The sequence below is a fragment of the Triturus cristatus genome, chromosome 3_2, assembly GCF_964204655.1.
Source record: "Triturus cristatus chromosome 3_2, aTriCri1.1, whole genome shotgun sequence".
Taxonomy (NCBI): domain Eukaryota; kingdom Metazoa; phylum Chordata; class Amphibia; order Caudata; family Salamandridae; genus Triturus; species Triturus cristatus.
This window is the reverse complement of record NC_140584.1, coordinates 785,292,781-785,307,177: the sequence shown is the minus strand read 5'-3', so window position 1 is coordinate 785,307,177 and position 14,397 is coordinate 785,292,781. Positions and strand designations below refer to the sequence as shown.

Below are 14,397 nucleotides of genomic sequence, written 5' to 3'. Positions count from 1 at the left end.
TGCTTCTAATATAGGCCAGACTGCTCGTGCCAAGCCACCGAGGGGCTGAGTAGTGGTTGTTTTAGAAGTGTAATCCCCCTACCCTGACTAGAAAGAAGGGTCCCTAACTTGACATGGTGCATAACTCTGCCAACTAGAGACCCCCATTTCTAACAGCGCCCTTGTGTGATCTCAATCTCGTTCTCACCTTCCATATGCGCGCTTCCTTTAAGTCTCTGCATTATTGTCGTCTGAGGCACCTCACCATCAAGATGGCCTTTCTCGTGGCTATCACTTCTGACCAGAGGGTCAGTGGTCTTCAGGCTTGTTATCCAAGCATCCTTATCTTAGAATCTACCCAGACAAACTGGTGCTTCGTAAGAGAGCTTCCTTTCTTCCAAAAGTGGTCACTCCATTTCACCTAGGCCAAACCATCACTCTGCCTACTTTTACGCTCGTTCTCATCCCTCTAAGGAAGAGGAGCGACGTCACCACCTGGACCCAAAAAGAGCATTGTTGTTCTGCCATGACCGCCTGAAAGAGTTCCTGGTGAATAACCAACCCTTTGTGTTGGAGCGAAGAAAGGATGGGCAATGCAGAATCAGACCAACTCCTTATGGATCATGCTCTGTATCAAAATCTGCAATGCATTTGCTAAGAAGAAACCCCCTCAGGGTTTGCGTATACATTCCACCAGAGCTAAAGCTGCAACCACTGCGTTAGCGCCCGGAGTTCCGGTCCTGGATAGCTGCCAGGCAGCAACGTGGACCTCATTACACACGTTCGGGCCACGGGAACGTCATTGTCGGCGTGGACAATGCCACGTGGAAGTGAACTACACCACCTACCGGCGTGCAGGAATACTGCTCTTGAAAAATCTCCGCCTGACACCTGGGAAATATTCCAAGGTAAGGAATCTGCAGTTGGATAGTCTCTACCAGATAAGGCATTACCGAAGGTAAGCCACTTGTTCGTCAGTTCTAAAGATATTGGGCTTCAAGACCTTTAGAAAACTGGTGTTGGAGACAGGTCCATATCCTGAGTGCTTCTGCTGTTTTGAGAAGTCACATGATGGTCCTTTCTTTGACTTGCATACTCAATGCATCTTTGACTTGCATACTCAATGCATCTCAATGCTCGTGGGGATATGGAGGTGAAGCATTTGATAGTTTTGTTTTAATGACTTGACAGTAGGTACGTTTTACTCTGAAAAGGGTTTATGTCCAGCAATTTGAGTTTAACAAAGCTCTGCTGGCTATTTTCCATAAGTAACCCTCTGTAGCACCTGCCTTCATTAGACTCCATGCTTGTACTAGAACCTATGGTGCCGGCTTCTAGTGTTTATAAGTCTGATTATTCATCTTTTCCTGCTCCACTATCAATGACATTATTTGCCACTGCTTTGATCTCTGCTCTTTCTACAGCATGTTATGGCATCTGCTGACTTGTTTCAGGGACTGTACAAATTGACTCATAGCACACAGTTTCCATTTTGAAGTTTGCTAGACAAAAGACTGACTACCATTATTTAAGATCATTTGATATTTCAGAATCCAGACAGGAGGATGGATGACTTTTTTTCAGAAGTGTTGTTCCTTTTTTAATCAACTGGCAGGACAGGTTTATAATGATGAGGGCTACGGCTCAGATGCAGTTAATGTGTTCCCTAAACCGCATAGTGTAGGAAACTGGATGTTTGTTGGAATTGTGAAAGGGTACAAACCCTTCCGAAACCACCACATTGCATACTGCCTCTGTGCAATGCCAAAGTACGCTTCAGTTACTATATGTAAGTCACCCCTACAGCAGGCCTTAACAGCCCTAATGCCGGGTGATGTCTCGTTCTATTACTAGATATTGTGCAAGCGAGTAGGGAAGCCATCTTATATGTACTGGGCACTGGTCAGTACGAGTTCCTTAGCTACATCATGGCTTCTCTGACAATACACTTGTTTTAATAAATCTGCACAGATGCCAGTGCTAGATTTATTATGACATGCACCCAGAGGGCACATAAGAGGTGCCCTGGAAACCTTACTCGTCTTCTACTGTGCTAGCTGACTTGACCCTTCCAGCCTGCCACCAGAGATGCGTTTCTGACCCTCTGCGGGTGAGAGCCTGCGTTTTCTGAGGCCAGAAATACTGTCTGCAAAGGAGGAAGATATTCACACCTCCACCAGCAAGATGGCTAGTGAATCTGCATACTAAGGTCAGGGACTTCAAAGCCTCTGTCACCTTTGATATGCGATCTCAGCTTCCCTGAGTCTTGGCTGAAGCCACATCCTGCCCTGAGTCCCATTTGGCACCAGGACAGATGGGAAATTAGCTATGCTAGGAGGCGTGCAATACCAGGCCATTCCCAAACCTAAGTTGGGTTGCCTGATGTACCCCACGAAAGAAGGGTTTCACCTTTGATTTTGGTGGAATTAGGAATTCTGATACAGGGTTATGCCCGCTCACAGTAAGTGGTCAACTAGGGGTGTAATGACCCCGAGGGTAAGTAGACAATTGGCTAATACTCTTCAGTTCTGTAGCCTCCCTAAATTGAATATTTAGGTGGCCCTCTGACACCAGGAACTTAGATTCGACTGACTGAAGAACCTTGGACTGCTGGTGGACTATAGCACCAAACCCTGCCTGCCCACCGAGTTCTGTCCTGACAGTGGTGACACCCTGACTCCTCCTGCCGCTGTGCACCCTCCAAAAGCCTTGGAAGGCCTCAAGCACCTCGCCAAGCCATCAGCATCTCCCTTGAAGTGGAGGAGCCACCTGCCTGCAAGCACCGATCACAACGTCTAGTTCACCGTTGTGCAGTTCACTGAGTCCACTGACACAGCAGCTGCACAGGAAAAGTTCACCGTTCTCCAACAGGTAAGATATGTCTCCCCCACCAAGTGAGAAGATGCCAGGAACAACTTGAGCCGCCCTGCAGCAATACCTGAGGTACTGGACCCTTTGCAGCAACCAAAGCTTGTTAGAGTCCATTCCGGACTCCTATGACACAAAGACCAAGCAGCCGACAAGTGACGTCAACATGGCAGAGGTCAGCTCTGAGAGTGGCTCCGCTGTCCTGGTTTGACCCCCTTTGCAGGTCTAACAGAGGTCCGTGGGTGCATGTGATGCACAAACACCAGTCAACCACAACACTCTGCATCCAAGGCCCCTGAGTCCACAACAATCAACAGTGCTCACCTGCTACCAGGACCCCCACGAACTGAGCCCCCCTTTTGGTGCCATAGGACTTGTCCAAAAGTCGTCGTCTTTAGCCGGTTTCTAGGTATCCTCCTCCTTGCCTATGGTGTAGTGCGCAAGGCTACCAGCACCTCTGAACCCGGACATTCTAGGGCAGGTAAATCCGAACTACTGGTGATACTTAAGACCTTGGCACCTAAAGTCCTAAAGGGGACCCCTGAGAACTGCTTGCTAAGAACCGTATGCAGAATATGCCTTTTTCTCTATAGGAAAGCATTACAGCGTAAAAACGCATTTGAATGAACATTTTACACACCAAATTGCTATTACAAATAGTGCACACCCATTTACTAAGTTCTTGGTGTTAAAATAAATATAAAAATACTTATTTTTCAAAATTGGTCTTGAGTTTCTTCTTGAATGTGTCATTTAATGACTGTGTGTGTTCAACAAACACATTAACACTACCCTCAGATAAGGCTAAACTGCTCATCCACACTATCACAAAAGAGAGCATTTGGGATTATTAATGTAAGGCCTGTAAAGCAACAAGCATCATCTGGACTTTCTATGTAGTATACCTTGTTTTGGTTTACTACATAAAAAGCCAGCTTCCTACACATATGCTCTCCTGTATGCTTGTCAATTAAGAAGTGTCCTACTTTTCCACCTTCCATAGAACCAAATATCATAAAGGTCAGAACCACTCTTTATCGATCATGGGCCAGTTCACATGGTTTCAGCAGCATACAAGCAGTCCATCTCTAAGTGGATATGTTCATGGCTAGCTCTATGTCAGTAATTAATGGCATTTATCCGATACAGACTTGTATCTGTTGATTTGTTACCTTGAACCCGGAAAAAAAGGAACTAATAATAATTCTAAGGTATTAGGTGCTAGACAGTCTCTTCCAGATAAGGCATTACTGAAGGTAAGTAACTTGTACTTTAAGGTTTAAGGCCGAAAGCTCATTCTACAAAGTGAAAAAGTGCTACAATAGCCTGATATCAAACCTACAAGTATAAATCTTTTTTTTAAATTTTTTTTTTTACTTGAAATCCCAGTTCTCCATCCTGGGAATCTTCATGAAAATCAGGAATAACCAAATCGTCTCTCTGGCCGAAACCTCAGGATCATACCTTTAAAATCATTATCTTGAGTTCATGTTAAATTGAACTGAGAGTTTAGAGCATGGTGGTATAGTGGTGTTGTGGCCTTTTCCCAAAAAATTGTCATTTTTCTGCCTCTGTGTCTATCTAGCTTTATATTCCCAGTCAACTTTTATTTGCTTTCCTTAATAACGTTGTTTGAAAGATCTTTTTCAGGTACTTTTCATTAATATTTATGAATTCAGTTGACTTTTTAATTGATGGAAAAATAAACTAAATTCGGCTCATATATCCTGTTTATAGGTTACACGCACATTTTCAGAATAGTCTTCTCCAAAAAATTTACATTGCTAAAGTGATCAAAAATCATACATATGTGCAGATCTATAAAGAGTTTAATTTTAGGTACAATTGCCTGTTGTACAAAAACCCACAAATTAATTATAAATGTTTTCACTGCCTCACCGACTGCACTGACCTATTATGCACACACACATTTTTATTTTGTGCTCCTTGAACAGTTCGTTTGAGTTTTATTTTGCATTTCATCTGCCTAGCAGTCTAACAAATATTTAAAATATCCCTCCTCATTTCTTCCATGGCCATCATGCACGATGCCTTTGGCAAGTACCCCCTTATGATAGAAAAGAAAATCATTGAAGGTTGACCATGACATCTGCATGGTCTGTGTCCTTGACTCTCACACTTTTTCATATGACTTCCTGTTGTTTATTTTGCAAAAAAGACAGAAGGAGACTGCTTGTGGACACAGCATTTCTCCTACAACCCTATGGTAGGGGCCGGCCGCGTAGGATAGATAAGCTGTCGATAGGCAGCAGTAAGAAGCATAGCTGAACAGTATGTCATTGAAGTAACACAGCAAGTCGCCTACAACCCAAAGCGGGCCGGCCGCGTCAAAGGGCAAGTGCCAATACATATCATACGTATGGAGAGAGCAGATGGCAAGTCAAGAGGAGGAAGAGAAGATGGAGAAGGAGAGGAGAAGTAAGAGAGACAAAAAGGGGAAGGGGGGCGAGGGGGGGGGAGAAAAAAAAAGCCCCTGGGTGTGGGCGAACAGCGTGCAGGAGGGGACTACTCTGGATCCAGAGGTTAGACTGCATCCTCGAAGAGGCGTAGGGCGCGGAGTTTAGGGGGCTGGAAGCGGGCGAGTTCTAATTTGCAGAGATGGGTAACAAGTGGCTGCCACAATTTAGTAAACTGGGAATCACGGGACTGCAGGCGAGCAGTGAGCAATTCCATTGAGACCGTGTGTCATAGGCGCGTGAACCAGACAGTGGTGGGGGGGGTCTCCGGCTTTTTTTTTCCAGTACAAGGCAATGAGCGGTTTAACAGCACCTAGCATGTGAGGAGAGATATGCCAGTCATTGCGTGTGAGTGAGCGCAAGTTGTCAGGTTTGAGGCCTAGAACAGCTGTGGCAGGAGTGGCAGGCAGGGGAAAGCCAAGTAACTCTTTGATATGGCTGAGGATCTCCTTCCAGTATGAGGTCAAGAAGGGACAGGACCACCAAATATGCAGGAAGTCGCCCGTGGCGCTCTAGCACCTCCAGCACAGCGGGGATGTCGCAGGGAACATCTTGTGCAGTCGGGAGGACGTATAGTACCATTGGGTCATGGTCTTGTAGGCGGTCTCCCGCTGGGAGACAGAGCGGTAGACCTTCGGGATATTCCGCCACAGACGAGTCCACTGGGGAGAGGCTATGTCCAGGGTAATGGTCGATTGCCATTTGCACTGGTAGAGGTGGGGAGTAGTGCGTGGAGAATGTTGCTATACGTGATAGGTGCGGGATATAAGCCCTTTAGACTCATCGAAGGCGCGCACTAGGCGCTCAAAGGGCGTAAGTGGTCGAGTGGCTGCCTGCGCCCAGGAGGAGGTATGTATCCAATGTCGCAGTTGGATATATGGCAATTGTGTTCCCTCCTAGAGTTGAAAGTCCACCTTGCACTGATCGAAAGTTTTAATGGTGTCACCCAGGAAGAGGTCTCTAATGGTCCGGCACCCGCCGTCAAGCCAATCGGAGAACGCTAGGGGACATACTGCCGGTGGAAAGTGGAGATTCCCAGCAATTGGGGTGAAGTCGGACGGAAATGTGGTGAGGCCCTTAGGGAATGCAATTTTATCCCACATCTCTAGTACCGTCCGGATGGGGGCGGGGGCGGCCAAGTAGGCACTACGCGAGCGTGAGGCCCGGTGCTGCCACGGAAGGTCCCAAATGGATCTCCCAGTCACCGCTCTATCCATATGGAATCATACCTTCTCGCTTTGCCAAGCCATCCACTCCGAAATAAAGCGGAGGTGGGAGGCCCAATAGTACTCCAAAAGATTGGGGCAAGCCATCCCGCCCCTATCACGAGGAGACATGAGAATTTTGTTGGAGAAACGCGGCCTACCTCCGCCCCAGATGAACATAGTGATATCTCGTTGGAGGCTACCGATCTGGTGAAGCGGGATGGGGGTCGGGAGAGATTGAAATAGGTACAGAATTTTGGGGAGCACCGACATCTTGACTGTGTGTAGTCGCCCCAGCCAGGAGAGAGTGAGTGGTTTCCATGTCCTTAGGTCCCCGAGGACCGATTGCCGGCATTCCTGCCAATTAATTTGGGACCAAGAAGCAAGAGAGGGGGTTAATTGGAGACAGAGGTATCGAATGGAGTGGGAGACCCATTGATAGGGGACCAGGGCCTGAAGCGTAGGGATCTCGTCTCAGGGGAGCATAAAGTTAAGGGCCCAGGATTTCTCGTGATTAATTTTAAGCCCAGACGCCAACTGAAAGGATCGAAGGAGATCCAGGAGGGCCGGGAGGGAGGCGTGGGGCTCAGAGTGTAAGCAGGAGGTCGTCCGCAAAAAGGGCCACTTTGTGCTGGTGGCCTCCAATGGGGATGCCGTGGATGTCAGGGGCCTGGCGGATTAATGTGGCGAGGGGCTCCACCACAAGAGCAAATAATAGGGGTAACATGGGACACCCCTGCCGGGTACCTCTGCTGATCGAGTTCATATGACTTTCAAAAGAGTAAACGGAGATATTCAGCCCTGAATGGAAAAGGGTTCCTGCAAGCTCTTTCCACAGTGATGGACAGCCTGGGAGCTTGTTGCTGGGTGGAAAAGGGGGAGTTTCAGAATTTGGTCTATGATAAGTTCTGACCCAGAATGGGTCTGCAGGTGACTTTAGAGGAATGGGGTGAGGGTGTTGATTTGGAATAGAGCCTTATCCAAATATTCTTCAGAGAAGATGCAATGACATTTAAAGCGGCCATTCAGACCGCTTTCATTTTCATGATCCTGTACTTGTTATAACCCTGTTTAGCAACAAGGTCTTCACTGCTGGAAATCATCAAGTAAGGTGAATAACAGGAAAATAATTATTTCACCTTCTGTTGACCTGATGGAACCTTCAAGCTAAGTTACTATTGCCTGTTCCTTTTATTAGCTCATGGTCCTTTGTGTTGCACAACAGCTGTATACAGGGCCTGTCCTAAACCCACCACAGGAATAGCAAGAGGAAGAATTCCTTTGGTAAAGTGTGCTGATAATCTGCTTATACTTTGGTGGAGTCATTTTCACTGCACCTGTTGGGATTTGTTTAGTTTGTAGAAACTGCTTTACAAGAAAATGGGAACTTTTCAAACGCAAATGTATTTTAAAACAGTAACGGTTAATTATCTCTAGACAGCTCATAAATATGACAGTGGACACAGCCGCTATTTCTGCAGATGGCTATTATCATGGCGTATTAATTTGGGGCATATTTTGGCTTACTTTGTTGAATCTGGATGCTCAGATAAAGATGTTAAATTCCTATGTGCTCATTTCAGCTTGCACTATGACGATTTAAATGATAAAAACAGAGGTGGTGACTATGGTCAGTAATCGTAGAGAAAAGTGCAACACCATAAGGGGACAGCAATAGTAAGTTCATACACCCCACCGGCGGAAGCACTGCCAGGAACAAAAGCAATATTTGTGTCCGCAGTTGAAACCATGTAACCAGTGACAGAAACCTGCTAGATAAAACAGCTCCCTTACACAGCTTTGGAAAGTCTTCCCCCACCAACCAAGCAATTACTTCTTCTGCCTTCCCCACTATCCAGCACAGTGGTAGTAGAAAACATCAGTTTTCTCCCCTCATGGCAGAGAATAATACAAGTTAATTGGGTGCTAGATATTTTATACAGTGGATGCAAAATCAGATTTTGCAGCTGTTCGCCCACCATTCCTTCCAATATCTTGAGACTTTTTCTTGTGGACCAACTTGTACAGGACGTTCTGGTCTAATGACTATACTTCAAAATACCACAGGCACAGATGTAAGAAATAATACTAGTATAGACGAATATGCACGCAATCTCCAAATTCATGGTGGTAGTAGAAGCCTACTCAAACGGAGAGGCTTCTTCATCTGCCCATACATCAAGGATTTCTAGCGCTATATGTGATGATCAGGTCAGAAAAGTCTGCACCATCCAAAGTGCAATAAGTTCTTTACGTTGAACAGTTTAAGATACCAGGATCACAAAAGTATTTTCTTCAGCAGACTGTGTTCTGTACAGGGCAGGTGTCTGCAACTCAATATAACCTCTCTTTCAACAGTCAGGCTAGTCTCCTCCCTTTCTGGCTCCATGGCTATGTGCATTTTGCTAGTACTAAATGCCAGACTTCCCTTAACACCTCTTCAAGAATCCCTTGATCAATGGTACCACAGAAGAGTACTCTGCCCTGGAGCTGAGAGTGGTCCATCAAGCTATCAAGGAGCTTTCCTACCAGCAATTTCTTTCAGCTCCATCTTTTTTCCAACGGATAATTGTATAACAGTGCTTTACCACAATAGGCAGTGAGGGGCAAGGACTAGAATTCTGTCAAGATCAGAAGATGTTGGGCAGCGGAAGAAGAGACACTAAGGGAGGAGGAAGTGAAAGGGACACGTAAACCTCCTGTATCTATGGAATGGGCACAGTTGCTATTCCAATTCACACAAGAGACAGCGTGGGAGAAGCACCTGAAACCTCGCAGCCCCCACCCAAAACTCCGCTCCTATCTCCTGTGGTGCAGATACCAGCCACCACTGCATAATGTCAAGACACGTGCGAGAGACGGCATGCCTGGAACGTGCCCGAAGGGTTCTCACCCACTCTTACAGCCAAGTTCTCCCCCTCCCACATACTCAACAGCACAGACCAACCAAATTATAGCCAGTCACATCACAAATTGACACACCTGTGCACCTCGTCAGCTTTGCGCGTACCCCCCACCCAATTTTCCCCCAGTTCTGTTCTCTCCCTCGGAAGTTCCGATACCGACTTAATCCGAGAAGATGGTCCGGTATCCTAATGGGTACAACATACAAGGATGGAGGAGAGGGCGACAACTTTCGCCCCCGAGTTACTCACCTAATCAGACACAGCAGACCATACCAACATAAGGCGAGACTAGCCAGGCGATGACACCTGAACTACTGTAAGATAATCTACCTAATGGGCTAGATATAGGATGACATCGCGAACCTTGTAACTGTACATGATATTCAAATACTCCCAAATGTTTGTTAAGATGCATTATTGCTGAAGTCCCAAATGGTAACCTGTACTGTAAAACCCCAATAAAAAATTTTAAACAAAAAAAAAAGACAAGCAGACGCTGGTAGAGTGGGTTTTATCAGGCAGCACTCACATTACAGTAGTTCACCTGGGTTTTCAGAACGTCAAAGTTGACAAGATCAAACATTCTCATTTCTTGAGAAACACAAATGCATTTTATAAGATGAAATAAGTGCTCACTGACATTGGTGGCATAGGGAACGCCAGAACTTGAGTTGTTAGACACAGAAGGAGATGCAGAATCCAAGACTATATATCTAGCTGTTTAGAGATTACATGGTTTAGGACATTTGTATGATGTTTTCCTCTGATTCTTCTGGCGAATGTGATCAGAAGATTGAAGCAATGCACAGCGATAATGATGTTCTTTGCTCCAAATTAACCTTGTCCGTGGAAGTAGCCGGGTCACCTCCACATTTGTTTATTATGCTTACTACAGACATCTATGTTATCTGCAGGTAATGAGTTTGAAAACTACAAAGTCAGCCCAGCAGTTTATCCTTCCCAAAAAGTGTCAATGGGCTCTCACTAAATGAATAATATTAACAGGTAATGGGTGCATGAAAGTAACAGAAACTGCAATATTAAGTGTTGTTTAAAAACAAGTTGTCATCTTCAATTTTCTTGATGGCCTACTTCCTCAGAACTTGTAAATATGTCCACCTGAATCATCTTCAGTAGTCAGACTAGCGTCTTGAAAAACAAGCAAACCTAAGAACTTGAAAAGCATAATCTATTCTCCCTCATCTTTCTTTGCCTAAATGTGACTTAAGTACATGCTGTTTTCCTTAATAATGATTTTCTTGAGAACACAGCCCCTTCTACTTCACAGCGCAACATAGGAATTCACATTATTTAATTTCTTTGACAATTTTGTTCTCTAATAAATAAATAGTACCTCTTTCTTTGAAAGATACTTGCAATTCTAAATGTTACTAAAGTGCTAATATTGAAACTTATTCTTGGGTTGAATTACTATTTTTGACCCCCACAATTGCTTACTTTAACTATGTTTCTTTATGGCAATGAGATGTGAATTTAAGAATAGTAAATCTGCACTTACCTTGAAAAAAATTTGCAGGTCGATATTGTGTACATGATTTAATGAAATATCACACTCCTTTAGTGAGGGCAAACCAGCCATTTAATCACTAGATGTGTGTTAAAAAATACAGGTAAATGATTATTCATAGTTATTACTTACCTTTTGGAAGGCCTTTTCACCTAGGTTTCATGAAGGTTATTAGGGCCTGACTCTTTTACGCTGCACAGTCCACCTCTCTGCCTGATGACCCCAAGCGCAGAATACTTGCAGTCGCCTATATGCAGATCAGAGGCACACCATACGAACAGCCCAACTGAACTGCTATGTAGTCCTTTCCAGAAAAAACCCCATCACCCAAACATGATCAATCCAAAGATGGAACACCTATCAAGCTCACCATTGAATTTAGTTTGTTGAGGAGTCTTTGCACCAATTAATTATGGCCTACAATGCTATGATTTCATCTATAATAATGCATGGCTGCCTGGTTGGGCTTCCTTGTGTGAAGAAAGAATTGGACCTAATGGAAGGTAGGGCTTGGCATGGCATGTTAGTCTTAAGATCAAATATTCCATCACACGTTTAGAATGAAAATTAGTGCCAAGTTGGGCAACACAACACCATGTTTTAACCATTTTGTTCTCCATATTCCTTCCCCACCAAGACAGCGTTGCACATCTAAAAGCTCAAAAATACTAACCAAAGTGGGACAATCTGTGAAATGTTGATAAACGAAAAGTGTTAGTTTGTTCCATGATTCTACATCAGGGGTAACAGTTTTGAATTCCACCCTGCAAGTCGACCATGACATTGTTTTTGTGGGATGGCTTAAATGCCATAACATTAAAACCTTCCTATACACTTGATTATAAATTATACAAATTAGGGCTTTCATTGTGCATCTGTAATTGGTTCTCTGAAACCTGCAATCACAAATCATTTGTGTGTGTTTTGATCACATTCGTTCTTAAGATGTAGTGTGAGGATGGTGGGGATTTGCTTGTTTACACATATATTTTATTAGCTCTAGCGTTAGCCAAGTCCTTTTGATTTTACTATAGTTACATGTATAATATATTTATATAGGAGCTTGCAGCCACCCCTCTGTCGTTCGTCTGTTGGCATTCACATCTACCCGCTAACTCATATAGCATGGAGCAATGGGTCAGTCAACTTCAGCCATTCGCTAACTTGATGGTGAGTGATGCGATAATGCTCTTTCACAGTTCCCACTCCCACACACAAAGCAGTTCACTTGAGTTCCTGGGACTAGTTTGGTAATGTGCGTTTTGAGATCAAAAAATATTTTTGCTTTCAGGCAATTCTTTTTCTTTCTTTATATTGACAATGGTCCAGCATCTCCTAAAATAAAAAAAACCTTTTAGAATTTTTTTTACAAACCACAATAAGCATTTAAAAAGCCCAAAACTGTCAATTAATGTCAGACTATTTGCTTTGTATTTTCTAAATCAATGATTTATTTAGATAGTTTTATTTGTTTGGCCACCATGTTGGCATTTTTGGTTTGTTTTCAAGCTTAATCTGGTTCTACCATTACTATTACTAATACACAACAAATAAGGTATTTTAATGCTGTTTCAATTACAGCAGTGTTAAGATTTTTTTATGCAGGATTGGTGCAGTACCGTGCCATGTGTAGTTGGCTGGTATTCTACAGTTGGAGCAGGGGAGTGTCGGTGTAGTTAGTGCAGCAGTGCATTGTCTAGTATAGTGTGACTTTGCATAGTGTTCTAGTGTGTGGGTTAATGGCAAGTGTGTAGTACAGTGTGGCGTGTTCAATTATGGGAAACATTGTGCTGGCTAAGCTGTTTTAAATTTCAGCATCCTCATTACTCGTAGTTGCAATAGGGAGATGTTATAAGATCCTATTCCATAGACAGAAATAGAAGAAATGCAAAGGAACTGTGAAGAAAGATATGGCATAGGAAGTCAGAAGGTGTAAGAATAGGTAAAGAACAGCTGAAAAGACCAGCATTTGCAATGCAATAGGTCTCGCATTACTGATAGTTTGAGATATTGGCCAATAGCTCATACTATTAGTAATGCTAGACCGAGTGCATTGCAAATGATTGAGTAGTGAGCCAGGAACCAGCATTATATGTCTCCGTGCAGTACTACAAACTGCTCCTAGAGGTCCCTTGTGAGCAAGGCACCAGCACTGCATGGCTAGGTGCAGTACTGCAAGCTGCTTCTAAAGGTCTCTAGTGAGCAAGGCACCAGCACTGCATGGCTAGGTGCAGTACCGTAAGCTGCTCCTAGAGGTCCCTAGTGAGCAAGGCACCAGCACTGCATTGCTCGGTGCAGTACCGCAAGCTGCTCCTAGAGGTTCCTAGTGAGCAATTCGCCAGAACTGCATGTCTCGGTGCAGTACTGCAAGCTGCTCCTAGCGGACCCTATTGAGCAAGGCACCAGCACTGCATGTCTCCATGCAGTACCGCAAGCTGCTCTCAGAGGTCCCTGGTGAGCAAGGCACCATCACTGCATGTCTAGGTGCAGTGTCCTATGTGGCCAAAAGGGGACCACCTTTAGTCACATATGGTACTGCACCCTGCAGAAGATCTGGTAAATCCACCCTACCATAATGTATTGCATGCAAGACAGTACCAAGATTACCTTCAAATAGCTATGTCCAAGTATACAATTAGTAGCTTTGAAATGTGACAAAAAATTATTACATTAATTTCAGATTAGGTTGTACTCTGTGTGGAGCTGATGAAGGGAAATATATAGACGTTCTCATATAAATGTGAGTGTTCTAGTGAGTGAAGTAACCACTGCCAGCCTAGCTTAAGACCAAGTGTGCATCCTGCCTGAAGCCCTTTAAGAAAATAGTGCCTCGAGGCTGTGATTAAAACCTAGGGAGTAACAGCACATGTAACAGGGGGTGTCCTCATGGTTGGTTACAAGAAGAGAAAAGGCAGTACTAAGGAAGGACTACTAAGCCTATTGACCAATGAAAAGCCACCATTCATGAAGGACAGGGACAAGAGCCAATTTAAAAGATGAAGTTGGTTCACAAGGTCAGCGCTGGAATGGGCCGGGGGTAGCGGTCAAGTGGGTTTGCAGAAATGTCAGCAAGTTTTATCTCAGAGTCTTGTCTTTGTCTGTCAAGATACCTTCTGACGGCGATGAGTTTTGGATGCCTGCTGAGGCTTTAGCCTTCTGACAGTGATGAGTTTTGGATAATGAGGCGGTAGCCTCACTGCTCCACATTTATTTTGAGCTTTTTAGTCGCTGTTTCGGTTTCACAAGGTCAGCGCTGTGATGGGCCGTGAGTAGCGGTCAAATGGATTTGCAGAAATGTCGGCAAGCTTCCTGATCAGTGGGTTTTCTTTTTGAACCAATCCTTTGTAGAATGTCTCGTTCAGTTTGCGGAGCTGGTCGTCCAACATCTCAGTGCATAGGTCTCTGTGGAGGACTGCTGTTATTGCAAAGCAAGG

General features: G+C 44.4%; 1 protein-coding gene across 2 annotated transcripts in view; it reads left to right on the top strand.

Moving 5' to 3' along the window:
• The window catches only part of CREB1 (cAMP responsive element binding protein 1), a 283,803-nt gene that overhangs the window by 64,612 nt on the left and 204,794 nt on the right, over positions 1–14,397 (top strand). The window lies entirely within an intron of this gene.